The sequence below is a fragment of the Peromyscus leucopus genome, chromosome 20 (assembly GCF_004664715.2).
Source record: "Peromyscus leucopus breed LL Stock chromosome 20, UCI_PerLeu_2.1, whole genome shotgun sequence".
Classification (NCBI taxonomy): domain Eukaryota; kingdom Metazoa; phylum Chordata; class Mammalia; order Rodentia; family Cricetidae; genus Peromyscus; species Peromyscus leucopus.
In genome coordinates this window covers 12,097,965-12,117,986 of record NC_051080.1, presented here as the reverse complement: position 1 = coordinate 12,117,986, position 20,022 = coordinate 12,097,965, and the positions used below count along the sequence as shown (strand labels likewise).

General features: G+C 39.3%; 1 protein-coding gene across 2 annotated transcripts in view; it reads left to right on the top strand.

Moving 5' to 3' along the window:
- The window catches only part of Cntn1 (contactin 1), a 315,808-nt gene that overhangs the window by 92,851 nt on the left and 202,935 nt on the right, over positions 1-20,022 (top strand). The window lies entirely within an intron of this gene.

Below are 20,022 nucleotides of genomic sequence, written 5' to 3'. Positions count from 1 at the left end.
CATGTGTGTGTGTGTTCATATGTGTGTTCATGTGGGTATGTATGTTCATGTGGCAGATGTGTGTATGTTTATATGTGTGTTTGTTCATGTGTGTGATTACAAGAGGTATGTGGCTGATGTGTATATGTTCATATGTTTCATATGTGTTTATTCATGTGTGTGATTAGAAGGGGTCGTCAGTAATGCTTTCTACCTTGTTTGAGATAGGTTCCCTTTATAGCTCACTGCCACTGGGTGTACAACCCCTAAATAAGGTTGTAAAGAAGTTAGTTAATAGTTAACAATTGCAAAATATTAGAAGTAACATAAACGAGCGAAACCCAACAAAATTGTGATAAAAGTATAAACTTCAGCTATTGGAATAACTAGACACGGGGGAAAAAAAGCAAATATTTTTAGTATTTCATTAAATTTCTGTTTCTGCCATAATCAGTTACCCCAAAGGTAGTATTTTAAATAAATGCTGTGTTGAAATAATATAACAAATTATTTTAAGTTGTATTATAAGTCTATAGGCCAGTATGAGCAGGCTAAAATTAAAATCAAGGTGCTGTCAGACTGTACCTCACTGGCTTCTTGTTAATTCAATTGTTGGCAGAATTCCACTGCTTTAGTGTGTGTGTGTGTGTGTGTGTGTGTGTGTGTGTGTGTGTGTGTACACACAAAAGCACCCAGGTCTTTGTCTCCTTGCTAAGAGCTGAAGGTTGCTCTCACTGTAAAGACACCGAGTGTTTTGCCTTGTGGTCTCATCTTCATCTTTTGGGAAGATGAGCTGGTCCTTTTTGTAGCCTCTCTCTATCACCTTTTCATTCCAGGTGGAGTGTTTCTGCTGAATGTGAAGCTTTCACATACTCCGTGTGTCTCTCATATTCTTTGTCACAAAGGTTCATCTCATTAGATGATAAGTGGTTGCCACAGAGATTGACAAGATTGATGGTCCTCCGCTGTTCTATTTCTGCTGAGGTTGTTGGAGGGAGTTGGGGGATGGGAGTTATTCAAAGGAAGAATGCCTTGAATACCGTTCACAGAAATATGAGCATTGGAGATTATCTGATTATCTGAGCCCATAAGTCCAAGACAAGTGAACCAGGATTAAGGTAACAGAAATTACATCTACACTTGTGAAAATTTAGCTGACAGAGACCAACTACAGAGAACTGAGAGTAGCTAGAGGGGTAAGGGAGGCCCCTGCCAGAGAAGGGCAATTAGACTAATGGGTGATAGCTAAGCAAGCAGAGATGGCATCTGGTATGTATGGGAATCCACTGTCTGTCTAGAGAATTCTGTCTCTCTGTGAATAGCTCCTATCTCATGTGACCATGTGACTCACTTCCATTTTTTTTTTTTTTTTTTTTTTTTTTTTTTTTTTTTTTTTTTTTTGGTTTTTCGAGACAGGGTTTCTCTGTGTAGCTTTGCGCCTTTCCTGGATCTTGCTCTGTAGACCAGGCTGGCCTTGATCTCACAGAGATCCACCTGGCTCTGCCTCCCGAGTGCTGGGATTAAAGGCTTGCACCACCACTGCCCGGCTTCACTTCCATCTTTTAATTGATGTTACTCTTAAGGCTTCATATTTTTCTTTTATGCTTAAGTGAAGTTTAACATGTCTAATAGCTAATAAGTAAGATCTTGGACAAACCTATGACATAGTAATTATTCACCATTGAGTACGTATTCATCATCAGCTCATTTTGATACTCATTATAAAACAGGTTGTCTACAAAATCTGTCCTTCTATCAAGTTTCCATTTATATTGATCATGAATTAGAAGTGCAACATAGAGTAATATTTCTTATTTATCAAATTTTAATATCTTTTAACTTTCAGCTTATATCACTTTCAATAATTTCACACATTTTCCTAAAGAAATTATTCAGAACTTGGAAGCTAGTATTAATCAACAGTAATTCCTTCAATATCAAATAGTACTCACTTCTCTTCTTAGCACTTTGGGGAATGCTGTGATAAGTATTACAGCTCTTCTCAATCTTTCAAAGTTATTGGGGACTATTCATTACATTATATTATTGTATTTCTATTGCACAACTGAATTATTTTGGATTTTTAATAACTCGAGTTCCCCTTCAATTAGAATAAATTATAGAGTAGATATTAAAAGCCATTATTTTGCTTTTCTAAGTGTGACTAATGGAGAGAAATTTCATGACTTTTCATTCATTTCACCAAGACAAAAATTGCTTATTAAATAAAAGGAAATCTGAGCATGCACAAGAGACTCAGTGCTTAAGATTCCCTAAGGTATCAACCAAAATGACTGAGCCTTTCATAAACAAATACAAGATTTGTCTTCTCAAAGAGTTGCACTATAACACTCATGTGCACTTTTTTCAAAAATGAAAGTGTAGATTATTGAGTTTTTCCTTGATGTGCAGCTTTACCTGGAGAATATACTAAAGTCTTATGGCATTTCTGATGCAGAGGATTGAAAATGAGTGTGAAACAGAATTGGTTTGAACACTTTTTCATGAATTACCAGCCGGAGACTTCTTACCCCTGGTGTTTTAGTAGACTCAAGTACTTCTTTTGGTGGTGGGCATGCTGGTATGTGCCTTTAGTCCCAGCACTGGAGCAGCAGATGGAGTTGAATCTGTGTGCCCTCATCTACACAGCGAGTTCTGGATCAGCCAGTGATATACGAGGAGCCCCAATCTGTAAGGAAAATTACTTGGCTAGCGGAAAGTCCAGTGATTCCTTAAGATCCTCTCTCCAGATCTACTCTAGTTCCCCAGTTCCTACAGGATAACCCCATCTATGGCAATCTATTTGTGCTCTAAAGGCCAACCGGCTAGAAAGCCCCAGGGCCCCAGGTTTTAGCAATTACAACCAAGGCCCCAGTTGTCAGCGATAACAAACGAGCTGCTATGGCAATGTTAGTTCCTCGGCACATCCCAAGTGGTGATTTCCCAGTTCTCCGGGGAGGAAATGGCTAAATATGATCCCTGTACACATGTGAGCTTCCTGATTCCATGTCATTTAGGATCTGAGATAGCCATGATGCTTATAATATCCATCGTGGTACCCCTAGGATGGAGAGACTCCCCTTCCTCAGAACTTGTATAATGCCTCTGAACATGAATCAATGGGCAGCTGTGTTTTCCCTCTTGGTGACCTCTTGGTGCTTCTGATATCTTTTCTCACCAGTAGCCTCAGTCAGGAGCTGAAGTTCATTCAGAAAGTTCCAGCTGCATTAAGTCAATAAAAGATCCTTCTCTGAGTATAAATATCACTTTGGAAAATCTGTTAGCATCTCACTGACCCACTCCAGCCAAAGCTTGCTAATATGTAATTAGCACGTTATAAATATTTCTATTATTACTTTCCTAAGAGGTGACTAGAAACAAAAGACTCTATTCCGAAAATGAGGTCCTTTCTAGGTATTGTAAGAGTTAGGACAAAATTCTTGGCTCCAGGGAGTTCGGGCAGCAGGGTTCAGCCAAAGTCCTAGAAAGGCTGTTGGGGGAACCAGCAATGGAGAGGTGAGGGAAGAAGGGAGCTTCATTTTCAGGGATATCACATAGTGTAGAATGAGAAAGAATGATCTAAATGCCTGTCTGCAGAATGCTTGCGTTATAGCAATCTCCATTTTTTTTTATAAGAATCAGAGGAAAGAATTGGGGGTTGCCACAGGAGCCATCCAAGTCAGTTTGATCTGGCTGTGGTCTACCTACCCCAGGCAGGTATCTCATGGTCTCCATACAGAGCTGTTGGCCTCAAGCTCTCTCCTCTTCAGATGTTGGTTTCAATATTTTGTCATAAGACTTCATCTTCAGATCTGTTCTTAGAAATCAGAACCTGTAGGGGAGAAAGAAATAGAAATAAGGAAAATAAAGGAGGGAGTAAGAGACAAAATGGAGTTCACTAAGTCAGAGATGGGGCCTCCTTCAAGGTGACCAAGAGTCATTGAAATGCCTCTTACTCTCCTCTCATCATTTTACTCTGAAGATGTCAGAGATATCTTCACAAACATGTAGAAATTTCCTATCACTGTATACTGCATAGTGCACTCTTCCTATGTATTACTGGATCCCCCCATACACACCTTGTCTTCCATTCTTAATGTTTAGTTAAAACCTTCACTGTTACTTTTCCTTCTTATATACATATATAATGAGTTATAAAATGTTTATGAGAAGAGGGCTATATCTTCTACATCTTTAGATTCTTTCCAGACTGTTTAGTATAAGATCCTGGCATGAATATTAATTGCTACATGATGATTGCCTCTGTGATGACTTTGAGCTTGATTTTTCCAGATGGAGATAATCTGTGTTTTAAGCAAGACTTTCTGCTATTGCACTAATGCTATTCTGAGCCGGAGCTTGGCATGAAACATAGATGAAGCTCTAATCTACCTATTTGCATTTTGATTACTGAATCACCTATCAGTGAATAGCACTTGAATTACTGAGAAATTTTCCTGAACTCCTGAAATAATTGCTCTCTTTATTCTCAAAATGGTGGGATAAAGATATATTTGTAGGAGACGTTGTATCATCATGAAAAGACTTAATCTTTTAATTCTAAATCTCCACTAATACTTGTGAAAACAGAAGCAGACCTTTGCAGAAGGAACGCATAAACATGAAGATGAGAGAACTCTGTGCAGACTTCCCCAAGATTGAAATAATTTACTTTAAGAAAAATACACACGTATGGGGGGAAAAATGAGAAAAGTAACTGTGACAGTTTAAGTGAGAATTGTCCCTCATAGGCTCATGAGTTTGAACAACTGGTACTGTGTGGGGAGGTTTAGGAGGTGCTGCCCTTGGAGGAAATGATGATGCTGGGGGCGAGTTTTGAGAGCTTGTAGACTCGCCCCGCTTTCAGTTCGTTCTCTCTGCTCGGTGCTTGCTGTTGGAGATGTGCACTCTCAGCTTCCTGCTCCCCTTGATGTGTCTCCGGCTTGCTCTCACGCCTCCCTGCCGTGATGGACTCTCCCTTCTGGAACTGAAAGCCATATAGACTCTCTGGAAGTCATTTTTGATCATGATGTGTTATCATAACAATAGAAAAGTAACCAGTATAGTAACTCATCTCATATGCAAGCCTTGGGTAATGTTTTGAAATATTCTGAGACCATTCATATATAAAATTCAGTATCATAGCCAGGCGGTGGTGGCGCACGCCTTTAATCCCAGCACTCGGGAGGCAGAGCCAAGCGGATCTCTGTGAGTTCAAGGCCAGCCTGGGCTACCAAGTGAGTCCCAGGAAAGGCTCAAAGCTACACAGAGAAACCTTGTCTCGAAAAAACAAAACAAACAAACAAACAAAAAAAAAAAAGAAGTCATATGCAAGCCTTGGGTAATGTTTGAAATATTCTGAGACCATTCATACATAAAATTCAGTATCTTATTATTTTCTCTTCATTGAAATCTGAACCTTTTCATATCAAATTCTTTTAAAAAAATGTTACTGCTTTTAAGGAATTTGGTCACTTTCCTGGTTTATGCTATATATATTTTTTTTCTGTTGCTTAATGGAAGAATCATTTTATTGCCATTGATACGATGTTTTCATATTTATATTTCTCTCCTGAGATAATATGCTGTAAACATGTGAATAATTCTTACATTTTGGGTTGAAATGTGATTATTTGATTATTTAATACTCCTGATTACATCAAACTGGAGATAATTTTATAGATCCATGAGTTATGTAAATCTAGTCTTGCTGAAGGTCACACCTGTGGTGTTCCTGATGCCCTGGGCCCAGTGCACAGCCTTGTACTTGAGAAGGCTGATGTACACTGCCCCTTCACTCAGTCTCTGCTCTCAGTTTAACTGCTCTCCATTCTCCTGGTACAGATGGGAACACTCTTTATTATAGTGTTATAACAATTAATAGATTATTTAGTATCAAACTGCCCCTTAATTCAGCACTCATTGTCTTGATTCATTGTAAGACTTCCGGTATTTTCCCATAATATGTCACTAGTAATCCCATCTCTCTCTCTCTCTCTCCCTCTCTCTCTCTCTCTCTCTCTCTCTATATATATATATATATATATATATATATATATATATATATATAAAGGTTTGGCATCATAGCTGGACATGAAAATGTGGCCTAAAGCATGTTCTAGAATGACAAAGATATGTGAGGTTAAGTATAATAATGGCTTACCTTATAAAACCCAGCAGCTAAGACTTTAGATGACAGATCATGTGTCAACTTTATTGTACAATTATAACATTGAGTTCAGACAAACAGGACAAAATCCAAACGGTATGTTTACTATAGAAAATAAAAGTTCTAAAAATGGAGTAGAAGGGACGGCCTTGGCATCAGTTCCTACGAAGCAATGGCAGAACCATTAAGAAGACCAGATACAGCAACAGAATAGAAGGTGGCTATTGCTGCTGGTGCTGGTGCTGCTGCTGATGACGATGACGATGACGATGACGATGATGAGGCCAGTATCAACTTGCAGAACAAAGAAAAGGCTTCACTGTTCTCAGCATTCCTTCTTTGAGTACTAGATGAATCTCCCTACCATGATACTCCCTCTCTTGGACCGTCTCAGCTACAGGAACTCCCACTAAAGGAAATGAGCATTACCACTTCTAGAATACTGTCATTTCATTGTTCCAGGAAAGCCCTTAGAAGGCCTGACTTCCAGATAATGGCTGCCAGCATCCCTGGGCTGCCTGCAGAGGCAGGAACTAGCACCTCTCCCTGAGCATAAGCAACTCCTTAAGAAAGAAGTTTGGGTATTTATTCCTTCATTCACTTCTCTTCACCATCTCACTGCTGCCCATCACGGGGCCTGGCAGCACTCCAGATATCTGGGATTCCGTTACTCAGTCATCTGCAGACAAGAGGGGTGCCAGCACCTCTTACTAAGAGCCTTCTAAACCGCAGGGGAGGCTTTTCTCTCTAGCCTTCCTATACTCCCACCGGACAAAGCAAATGGAGTCCTGTAACTTCCCCAAATGTCTCCACAGTTTCTCTCCAGCTCTTTCAGAAGTCCCCTTCATGCTCCCCAAATTCCCACAGGGTGAAGATCCCAGAAGACAGGTTCTGTCTGTGTCCTAATAGTAGCTTTTTAACTCACACTTCAGGGAGGCCCTTTGTAACACTGAACAGCTGGGTTTTACTCTTAGCAGGGGGCATCCCTATGATCCCTGAACCTGCAAGAGTGAGGCTTTCTCACACCCAGGGCTGGGGTAGCAAAGAACCATTTTCCTTCATTGTTTTATTTTACACTCTTAGAACAATTTTGTTTGTCAGAGTTAGAGGTGGTAATTTTGTACCCAGAGAAGTACTTTGAGATAAATTTGCACACATTGACAGAGAAAATATGTATTCAGTTTAGCAATTTGTCATTTTTAACATTTCACAGCAACAAGATTTGCTTTTAAGATGGCTACACTCATTTTAGATTTTGCTTCACCTACGTGCCCGTATTATTTTCAGACATCATTTCCTATCTCGATCCCTTACTCTGTGTAGGTGATTACTCACCTTCATTCTATGTTTCCCAAGTGCATTTCTCCTTCTCCGATTATCTTTGAGATAGAAAATTTATGCATCTGTAACAGTAGGAAATTAAAGCATTAAAGAAGACAGCAAGAGAAAAATGTGTCAACACAGTATACTAAAATAAGGGGCCCAGACAGGCCTGAGGATAAGCTTATCTGCTGGAGACAGGAAATAGGATTTACTGAATTTCCAAACTCTTCTGTATAACTTTCTATCCTGATTTAAATCATTTGTCTTACAGTTGGTCTTTTCTGACAATCGTTTATTTTGTTACATATAGCTATATCCTTAGCTACAGTATATTTTTAACCTGCTGTAACCCTAGACAAGGTGGCACAAGTAATTAGAAAATGTTAGCATTTGTGTATTTAGAAGTAAATATTTGTTCAGAGTATCTATCACGTGGAGACAATCAGACTGTGTCAATAGACACTGTGGAGCCAAGAGATGTGGCACATTAGAGCCTCAAGTATTAAAATTTGAAATTCCTAGGATAGAAGATAATGTAGTGTTCTCTGTCACTGAGTGGCGTCACTCACTTTATCACTCGCCATGGAGTGGAGGGCAAAACCTGCCATCCCTTATTGCTTCCCGCATGTGGCCTCCTCTTCCTGAAGGAATATCTCTTTCTCTCCTTGGGAAAATGTCTATTCTTTTTTTGTTTGTTTGTTTGTTTCGAGACAGGGTTTCTCTGTGTAGCTTTGCGCCTTCTCTGGAACTCACTTGGTAGCCCAGGCTGGCCTTGAACTCACAGAGATCTGCCTGCCTCTGTCTCCCAAGTGCTGGGATTAAAGGCGTGCGCCTCAACCGCCCGGTGAAAGTATCTATTCTTACATCACTCAAATGAGTGAAATTGCTCAGCCATTCAGAGAGATTACTCTGTGATTTCTGCTTCCTCTAAAACTGGTGCTTATTTTTAGCATAACACCTATAGAGTGTTGCCACTGCGAACATTTGTTTTCAACTCTCCCTTATTAGGTCAGAAATGGAAATACTCAGGGGACTGGCGAGAAGTCAGGTGAGGGACTTTAGATCATTTCTCTTGCATCTTTTTGATAAACACTTCATAGTTTCGAGGTTTATTCAGGTGTGTGAAAAAAACAAAACAAAAAAAAATTCTTCAGGACCTTGACAAGATAAAGAAATGTGGTTTAATATCCCAGCAGTGGCCCAAAGAGTCCATCAGCGCAGGTGACCGTGCGCTCCCAGCAGCACTTAGAGTGAATGGCTTTAGTTATGTCCGAAAGAGACAGCAACATTATTTCTGAGTTTCTGAAGTGTGTTGAGAGTGAGGGTCCAGTTACAGCCTAAACAAAGCACAAAGGGCAGTTTGTTTTTGTATCTAAACGGGGGATTGTTGGGGAGGAGCTGTGCCAGCCAGCGCGGAGTGGATCGGGTTCTGTGCCTTTCAAGATCCATTGCTTGCTGACTTGCCTGAGTTCCTGCTGTTTTATAGCCTGCCCCTTGAGTCAGAAAATGAATAACTTGCTTTCTTTCCCCCCTGAATGGCTTGGTGAGAAAAAAAATCTATAATTTCAATGAAACCAGACTAATACTATTATCATTAAAATTACCATCCCCTGGAATTTTACCCAAATGATATATTGCCAAAATAACCAGTGTCTTATTTATTAAACATTATAGGTATTGATGTAGATGATGTCATGTAATGAAGTTGTTAATGAGTTACATTTTTAAATGACATCATTCAAATAGACAGACTTGAATTTGTATTATTAGGTAAAGCTGCTATTTGAGACACTTTGCTAAAAGATAGTCTAACAAAATTTTCTTGTTTTAATTTTAGTTTTTGGTTTGTTTTCTTGAGTGCAGAAAAAAATTTTGGAGGGGACAGAAGTATCAAGAAAACAAAGTACCCACAATCAAGGCTCACTAGGCAAGAGAAACTTTTGAGATTACCAAGATTTGTAGTAAGAGCCAGGGTGTTATAGTCCTCTAATGCCAGCACTAGGCAAGTACAAACAGTGGATTTCTGTGAGTTCAAGACCAGCCTAGTCTCCACAGAGAGTTCCAGGACAGCCAGGACTACGCAGATGACCCTTTTTCAGAAGGGAACAAAAAAGAGTCACAGGAAGACACAGGATGGGTGTATGGCCTAAGTACAGAGAACAAGGGGCTGTTTCCAATACTTTGTTCTGCATGTGGGTGACTGAAGGAGACCCCAATCCCTGAGGGGAGGACAGGGGATTGCAGCTGAGTCATGGAAGCCCTTTGAATTTATTTTGTTCAGAAGTGGGATAACTACTTTAGTATGTGGACCTGGCTGTTCTCAAGTAGTAGGCTGTTTAAACAAACATTAATGTGGGTGTGGCTGTGAAGACATTTTGAAGTTGTGCTTAACATCTCAATGAGATTACTTAAAGAAAAGCACAAGACACACATCACCTGCTGTGTACCGGAAGGCTTTACCCTGTCACCTGTGAGAAGTAATTCTGTTTTACGTCTTCAGAATGCTACTTATTTTCAGTCCTTCCAGCCTACCCTAGGGATTTCTTCCTTGCCAGCCTCATACCAGTATCTGTGAGCTAAGTCCTTAAACTAATTGTCTTTACATGTAAGTAGTATAAATACATACAATATGGATATATAAGTATATATGAATAAATATGAGACATATAGGCAAATGAAAATTGAGTGAAATCATATGCACCTATAACTCTACACATCTGGGAGTCTGAGGCAGGCAAATAACTGTATCTCAGAAGTTAGAAACTACCTTGGGTAATATAGACCCTATCTGAAGAAGAATAGACAAAAAAAAACCTACACACACACACGCACACACACACACACACACACACACACACACACACACACACTATCTGACTTGTATATAGAGAAGAAACCTGTGAACACGTGGTGTGAATACATGTGTTCTAAATATAAGCATTCTCTCTCTCTCTGGGTTTTATTTGCCCTGAGTATATATTGACATGTTTGTATTCATCTAAGCTGCTTCTGTTGGTTCTCTGGGGAACTGTGACTAAAGCCTTTATATTATTATTATTATATTTTATAGAGTGCAAACAAAACTTATTACTATGCTGGAAGAAATTAAGTTTTGTAAGTTTAGCATTTTATTCACAGCAATTGATGTCAGGCTTTTGCTTCATGCCAAACAGTAAATAGAATAGTACTGGGTTTAATGATAATGGCTAACAGTTTTAATGATGAGGTATAGCAGACAATACATTCCTATTTTCATTGGACCAATCAATACATAAAATAAGATCGATATTATAAATATGTTATCTAGTACACTTTTAATTTGCAAGAAGAATGAAATGAATTTATAGCCAGTAGATGCCATGCCCAAGACCAAAGCTGGGCTACTGCATACAAACTTTTATGTATTTCATTATTTAAGTGTACATCTCCTAGTGCAAAACAATTGACCACAGCAAAATAACACTGTTTTAAAATATCATAATGGAAAATGTAAGCAGCCCTATTTCCTGTAGGGAAGGTTTATAAACAGAAAGAGATTATGTAATACAACAGGAGTATGGTAGCTTAAACAAGAATGGAGATGATTGCTTGGATCATGTTTATTAGCTTTAAGAGGCTCTAAAGCAACCGTGCTGTTTTTTAAAACCACAGCTTCCGACCAGATTTTAACATGGTTGTCTCAAGCTATTAAAGAAATGTCTTCAAGGCATACTTCGAAGCTTCAGTGACCATTCCTGGGGAGCTTGCTAGAAAAATAAGTTTGAGGGCTGTACCCCAGACTTCCAAATAGCATCCCTAGGAGTACAGTCTAGGTGGTCTTTGCCCAGGAGTTTAAAATTCTTATACTAGAACAATAAAACTTGGCCAAGGAGAGTCATGTGTTGAAGTAAGCATTCCCAGAGAAAGCAGAATGAAGATCCATGATAATTAGTCAGAATCAATAATGACTAATGAGTGTTCTGTCTTAGGTGGGAATCTGACAAACAATAATGTCAAGAGGTTCAGAATTAAGTTGGATCTGGAGAAAATGAGCTTCTTCCACCTATGTGAGGATGGACTAGCATGGAGTTTCACAACAGGTTACACAGTGCAAGCCAAAGAGTTCAAAGTGCTGTATACCCAGAATCAAAGCAGATTTCAAGATGGAGGAGGAATTGTATGCTGAGGACACAAAAAAACTTTGGGGGGAAAAACTATTTTGAACAGAAAATATCATGTAAGAATCCATAGCTGGAATCTGAAGTTGAAAATGAACATAAACTATTTTTTTGGGAAAAGCCTCTACCTTATTTATTACAGCTGCAAATTTCTTAAGGAATACAAATTATGTTAATGAATGGAATGATTGTGCCTTGTCCAATATGAAATCAGAAAGGTGTTGGTATGTTTAGTGCACCAAATACAAGGATGAGCAGTAGAGCTGCATAGATAAGCAAGATCCTGGCATCAGACAAGGAAGGCATGAGATAAGCCTTCATGAAAATATGCATTTAATGAAAACTTTCTTAATTCACAGCAGAAAAAGGACAAGTATTCAAAGATTGAATGGCAGAACAGCTAGCCTAGTTTGGGAAGTGGCGCAGTCAGAGAGTAAAGACAGAAGGTTCCAGAGGAAACTGTAAGGGAATTGGAAGTCATGGTGACTTCAGTGATGACCTAAAGTTAGCTAAGAAAAGAGGCTGGTGATGGGGTGGTGTTCCACATCAACAGAGCAGCAAGTGACAGTAGAGGCCTGTGTTAGGGTGGACAGGGGGTACTTGGGGTAACTGGAATATAGTAACTAAGGGAAAATCGCAAAAGAAGTGTATAATATATAATATATAACAGTGTCAGGTGGCTCCATTTTAGCAGGAGTGTGCAGCTGGGCTAATCACTTCCTCATATCTTGGAAGAACAGAAAGGAGAGAGAGAGAGAGAGAGAGAGAGAGAGAGAGAGAGAGAGAGAGAGAGAGAGAGAGAGAACAGAAAGAATGTAGCTGGAATTTTCTGCAGTCTTGCCCGGGCACTCAGCTGCTCAGACCCAAATAAACACACAGAGGCTTATATTAATTAAAACTGTGTGGCCTAATGGCTCAGGCTTCTTGCTAGCTAGAGCTTACATCTTAAATTAACCCATTTCTATAAATCTATACCTTGCCACGTGGCTCGTGGCTTACCAGTATCTTTACATCTTGCTTCTCCTGGCGGTGGTGGGCAGCATCTCCTGACTCAGCCTTCCTTTTCCCAGAATTCTCCTCTCTGCCCATCCCACCTATACTATACTTCCTGGCTACTGGCCAATTAGCCTGGCTACTGGCCAATTAGCATTTTGTTTATCAATCAAAATCAGAGCAGCACACATTCACAGCATACAGAATGACGTCCCCAGTAACAGAACGTGGAACTGGAATAAAATAATTCAGTGGCTACCCATGGTGACCTACTTTCTTCAGCAAGGCTCTGCTCCAAAAGCTTCTACAACTTTCCCAAACAACATCACTCGCCAGGGAGCAGGTGTTCAAGCACACAAGTCATTAAAATACTATCTGAGCTAAAATGGAGTTTTTGTTAAAGCCCCGATGAAGAAGGTATTTGGTTGGATGATTGGTTTTGGGTGTGTTTATATATATGTGTGTGTGTGTTAATTTTCAGTGTTAAAGAGGTAATGAAGCTTAGATTGAAAACATCAAGCAATGTAACATATCTCTGTGACTCTGCTTCTTGTGCCCTTTCTTGTGCTCTTTTCCTTCTGTTTGTTTTGTCATATTCAAATGTGTTAGTTTTGCTTTTACCTTATTTTATTTTATTATTATCCCTTAAAAGTCTGTTTGTTTTCTAGTGAGAGACAGAAAGGAAGTGGAATCTGGATGGGAGGGTAAGTGGGGAGGAACTGGGAGGAGTAGAGAGAGAGAAAGCCATAATCAGAATACATTGTGTGAAGAAAAAACTATTTTCAATAAAAGGAAAAAAAATAAAGCAAATAAATAAATAAGAGCATCAAGCACTCTAATATGTTTACAACTTTTGTTGTAATCACTGTATACGAACATCCCACGAGCTCTGAACAGGCTGTGTTTCATGTAGACACCTGCTCTGGAAGTCCCTGCTGGCACTTTATATGGCTGCAGTGGGTAGCAAGTCAGGGCACTCTCTATCTCATGGTTTTCCATTTAATCAATCCTCACATATTCCTCTGATGTAGACATTACTGTAGCACAAATCTTAAAATGTCTTATTAAGAAAAACAAACATGGATCCAGGTATTGGGATGAACAGTGAAAGATCAGAGAGATAGAACAAGCCACAGCTAACCTCACCTTGCCAATTCCTCAGCTGATCTCGTTTGCTCAAAATGCAAGCCTCTGTGTCCTCATCTGAATCATCTCAGCTGAACTGCTGCTCAAAAGCCTCAAAGCTTAACATATAAAATCTTCTAGTTTCTAGTCCTCATGCCTTATATACCTTTCAGCTTCCTGCCATCACTTCCTTGGATTAAAGGTGTATGCCACCAGGCCTGGTTATTTACAGTGTGGCTTTGAACTCACAGAGATCCAGACGGACCTCTGCCTCCAGAATGCTAGGATCAAAGTGTGTGTGTGTGCCACCATTTTCTAGCCTCTATGTCTAATGACTGTTCTGTTCTCTGACCCCACCCCAGATAAATTTATTAAGCTGCACAATATATTGGGGAACACAATATCACCACACATTACTGTTATCATTTTTCATTTGGTAGACACTTTTGTAGCTTGGGATTGGATAACCTGTAGGTTTACTATGAGGCATTAAGTCTCAGGATGTAGGAAACAGAAATGATTCCTTTCACCATTACATAGACTGTTCTCTGTCCTTATAATCAACCAAGAAGGGAAGAGGATACATTTGAAAACAAGGATAAAAATCACTCTTCAATTCCCACCTAAAAATATCTTCTATTTTAAAGAGTATGTGTGAAATTGCAAAAGTGTTAAAAGCATTTAACGGGCTTCCTACCCAAAGAGGTTTCCCTCAAGGTGTATGGAAGCAAATGTCAGCTCCACTCCCAAGAGCCCACAAGTAGACTAGTCCTGTGAACTACAGCCAGGAAAGGAGGCCATATTAATGGTGCCCTCCAGCTGGCTGTCATCTCCACACGGACCAGACTCCCTACCCCAGCATCTACAACCAGCAGAGCAGGAGCCAGTTCATTAAATTCCCAGAGTGGTTATGGAGAAAAGGTGGAGATGACAGCTAGAATTATTGCTATGAGCAACAGCTAGCCAGGGGCAGTGGTAGGATGATCCTTGGTGGGAATCTACGTCAGAAGAATGTTCAAGGAAGCCAAGCATGGGTAGGGTTGTTAAGACAGACAAAAGCAAAATGAAACAAATGTGGTCTGTCCTGTAGTAGGAATTGAATTTTAGTGGAACAGTTAGTAAATAACTGCAAAATTGCACAAATATGTCTTTAGTTACAATTTTGACCAAGTAACAAGGTAAAACTGACCTGGTGTGACCTATAGGAGGGGGTGCTCTTATTTCCAGGGTGGCTGTAACGAAGACACAACCTAAAAGACAAAGCTTCCTGCCAAGAAAATATTTGATGACCACTTTCCTGGCAAAGGGTACATTATTTTTAAATTTAGGAGTCTTACCAATGTGGTCAAAATATAGTCATGTCATTAGAGAAGAGACTAATATGAGGTTGGGGAGTTTATTAGGGGCCAACAGGACAGTGTATGCCCTATTGAAGACTTAAAATATTTATTAGAGTGGAAAAACACCGGATATTTTCTATCAGTAAATAAGAAGATAGCATCCACGTTTTTAAAAGATCCTTTCAGTATGGACAGCAGAGTGAACATGGAATCTTCCATTAGTTCTACTTTTATAGTCTAAATAAGAGATAATGATGGCTTTGGCTCAGTTATTGACAATGAAGATAGAAATCAGGAGATGGATTCAGAATGTAATTAGAGAGTAAAAATGGTAGCTAACACCATAAGGTTCACACATCAGCAGATAAGGTGGGAGGGGGTCATTCATTAAGATGGGAGGAATTAGGGGATGGGCAGGTTTGGAGAATTGATAGTTAGTTTAAAATGACATACACTTAAAATGAAGTAATCAAGAGAAAATATAAAGCTGATGTTTTCCTAGCGCAGAGCAGACTTCCCGGCTAGTAGCAGTTGGATCTTATCAGCATATGTGTCTTTGGAGTCTAAATGATGGCATCTCAGGTTTTTTGATGAGTAGATAGTATTGCCATTTCTTAGAACAAGAAGGGCAAAAGGAAAAGAAAGTTGAGTCAGAAATTGCCTGCTTTTGAGAGGCTCTTGAGGCACTCAAGCATAAATTTTGAGAATATAAGTGGTCTGATGGGTATGGATTTTAGAGAGAGCATTTGGCTGGAGATGTATTTGAATGAATTGTACATGACCTTATTATATGAGAAAGTAGATCCAGGGAGAAAAGATAGAATAAGAAGGGAAAATGAGTCAGAAGACTGATGTAGAGGAGAGGAAAGAAAAGGAGAAAGAGGGGTGGGAAGGAAGAGGAATGAGGTGGAGTCTCTAGCCTACAAGATTTGAAAGGGAAATGAAGTAGATAAGCAGAAGATTGAATTGAATGCCCAGAGAAGCAAGGCGATAACTAGTAGTAGGCTGTCTCCAAGATGCCAATACACAGGTATTATAGGCTTAGCAGTAGAGAGAATACAGTGTCAGGAAGGATGAGGTGCACACGTGCAGATTGCCATCCTCTATAACTCTGTTTTCTACCTTTTGGATTTTCTTAGGGTTAGAAATTTAATGTTTTGAAAATTTTTCTCTCTATCTCCTCCATAGAATCAGAATCTTGAGTCCTGCCAATCCTGTCTCAGGAATGTCTTTGGCTGCTGTCTTAATTGGCTTTCCATGGCTCTGATAAAACACTATGAACAAAAGCATCTTGGGGAGAAAAGGTTTATGTCAGCTTAAATTTGTAGTCCATCACAGAAGTCAAGGTAAAAACCTGGAGGCAAGAACTGAGGCCAAGGCCATGGAGGAACACTGATTACTTACATGCTCACTGTGGCTTTCTCATTCTGCTTTCTTTCACAACCAAGGACCACCTTTCCCAGGGGTGGTACCACTCCTTGTTGGCTGGGTCCTTTCACATCAATTGTTAATCAAGAAAATGCTCCACGAACTTACATCCATTTTTATAGAGGCATATTAGCAGGGAGGTCCCCTTGTCCTAGGTGATAAAAAACCAATAAATTGTCATCTTGACATACAAATATATTATTAAACTGTGGCCATTCCTTTTTTTGTTTATTCCCAAAGATATAATGTTAATACCACAATATAGAAACACATTACAACTTTTAAAAGTCTGCCAATCTTTAAAGTTTTCAACAATTAGAAGTTTCTTTAAAGTCTCTTTAAAAATTCAACATCTCCTTAAAAGTTCAAAGTCTCCTAATTTCAGACTCCTACAAAATCCAAAATAAATTAAATCCTCTTTCATTCCAAGAGGGGAGAACCAGTGTACAGTCACAAAAGCAAAACTAAGCTCCAGCAGTATAAATTAAATCCTGTAGTTGAAGGTTCCCATCTGTGAGTCATTCCTAATATTCTGGGCTCTCGAGGGCTTGTGCCGCTCCATCTCCTGGGCTTTGCCTTTCTCAGCACATGTATCTCATCTCTTAGGTTCAAGCCAGCTCTCTTCCTTATGGATACTGTCCTTAGTGATTGTCCCACAGTCCTGGTATCTTCTATATGCTGGGAACTCTACAGGTTACACTTTTACCAATGGCCTCTTGGTTTCAGGGATTTGGCCCCTACCATATGGTGCCAAGCCCCAGTCTCTCCATGACACCCTCAGTCCTGGAGTTTTCACTAGAACTGATAATACACTTTCACCAGTAGCCTTTCCTGAGTGCCCATGATGCCAAGCCTGACCTGTTCTTCATCATCCCATCATGGATTTAAAACCTTACATGGGAGACTCTTACACATTACCATGTTCAGCTGCCAGCATGAGATGCAGCCTTGGCAGTCTTGGGTCACCTCTGGACCACAGCTTCTGTGTGCTAGCACTGAGAAAATACTCCCAGAAGACTTCACCTCAATGTTGCTAATATTTTTAATCATAGATGAAGACTTATCTCTAGATAACCAGTATTGATTGTCCCAGGAGAGCAAATACTCTGCTTTACTAATACATGTCTCATGTTAATTACAGCCAATTCTTTATCCCCAACTAAACAGAAAGCACATATTCACAATTTAAAATATCACAAGAACTTTTTCATTCTAACTCCTTGTTATGGTTAATATTAACTGTCAACTTGACACAGTCTAGATTCACCTGAAAAATAAGTCTCAGCTGAGTAATTGTCTTTATCAGGCATGTCTCTGAGCATATCTGTGAGGGATTATCTTGATTGTTAACTGATGTAAGAATGCTCAACTCACTGTGGGAGGTACCATTTCCCAAGGTAGGTGATTCCGGGCTGTATAAGTCATGTAGGCATGAACCAGAGCAAGGCAGCACATTTTCCAGTTTCTGCTTCTAGTTCCTCCCCTAAGTTCTCATTTTGATTTCTCTTAGTGGTAGACTATGATCTGGAAGTATAACCCAAATAATTCTTCTTATTAATAATTTTTAATTAATCACTGTAACTGAAAGTTTTCCTGTGTCCCATCCGGTCTATAGCCGCTCAGACCCAAGTAAACACACAGAGGCTTATATTAATTAAAACTGCTTGGCCATTAGCTCAGGCTTACTACTGACTAGCTCTTGCACTTAAACTTAATCCATTTCTGTTAATCTATATGTCATCACATGTTCCTTGGCTTTCTTTACCTGTGTGCCATTACATGCTGCTCTCTGGGCTGGCATCCCCTGACTCAGCCTTCCTCTTCCCAGAATTCTCCTTGTCTGCTTGTCCCACCTATACTTTCTGCCTAGCTACTGGCCAATCATCATTTTATTAAACCAGTATACAAAAGCATTATTCCACAGCATTTCACCTTTTCTGTTTAATTAAAAAGGAAAATTTTACCTTTAACATAGTAAAATTATATATAACAAAACAGTTATCAAACAAGAATTACATCACCTACCTATCTGAAATATATCTATGCATACCTAGAAAACTAAACTGACATGATTATAAGTTTGATTATCATAGATGACTAATTATTAATCTGTATTTCTTAACTATACACTATAATTTCAAATGATTTGAACAATCAAAATACTTTAAACAAGAGTAGAAATATACATATAGTAAAACAAAATTAACTTTAAATTTGTGTCAATAAACTAAAATCTATACCAATGTAAAACATTTTAAACAAGTTGCTCTTTAAAAGTAGGTTTCAACAATCCATCCTTTTATCTTATCATATTTATATCTTATATATCCATATCAAATCACAGCAGCAGAAAGGAAATTATAACAACCTCCCTCCTCATGACAGCAAACATGCTTTGTGTTTGCCACCAGTCTTAAGGGAGAGTTTCCTTCCATCCTCAGGGCCATGGGAGAAATGTCTATTTTGTGTTTGGTAGTGCTGTAGAAACAACTGAGACCTCCCTGTGGTTTTCCTGTTTGGTTAGTTAGGTTTACCTTCCCCCACCCCTTCTAATGTCATGTTTCCTTCTCCCTGTGTTCAGTGTTCTTTCTAGTGGCATGAAGAATTTATTTTGTGAGAGAAAAGATCCCTAAAGTGTTCATTCTTTTATGCTTTCCAAAGTTGACTTTTCAACTGCAGCAACTTCAGAGTCTACCTGCCCCTCTTCCCTAGCCCCAGCAGCTGGAGGATGTCCCTGAGTTTTCAGCTCACTAATTTCTTTCTGTTGGGCCATCCTGATATTTCCCACTGACATGCGAGCCTAAGCCTCTGCAGCTCTTTAACATGTTAGTTAAATCCTTTGAAGTACATGTGATACTGTATGGCTGGCCCCTTGCCTGTCCACCCTGTACCCCAATAGAGGGTTTGTGCCCCCTATATCTCCTTGCAGCTACTTGTCCCTTTCCATTTTCAGGCTACTTGGTTGCCTTGCAGGGTCAACAAACTGGAGACAATCAAGATCTCATACTTCATCTTAGTTTTGTTTTTGTAACTATGGTAAGAGTGGCATCTTTTGCATCCTTCTTTATACTAAAGGAGAGCAGAAGCACTAAGATTTTTATGGAATCATTCTACATATTTATCTACATATTTATGTAGAATACCTTTATGATACCAAGCACAGAAAAGTACAGAAGAGTGACTATTCACCCACAGCAATCATATGCTCTGTATGTGAAGAATATGGAGAATAGTACTTAGCTTAGGCAGGGGCTAGTTGCATAAAGCTGCTGGAGTTAAAATCACATATATTCTTTTGGTGTAGATCTCATTTCTCTCTGCTTCACCACAGACTTCTGACATACACTTGCAGGAAAGGGAGGTGTCAAGTTATATTTGAAAGTGTTCCCTTAATGACTGCTGTGGCCTTCCTCTTTCCATCCTTACTCTTACTGGATAAGCAGTTTTCAAGTATAAAGCATCCATCTGGTTCTTGTTCTTTCACACAGCTCTGATAATACACTTTTCC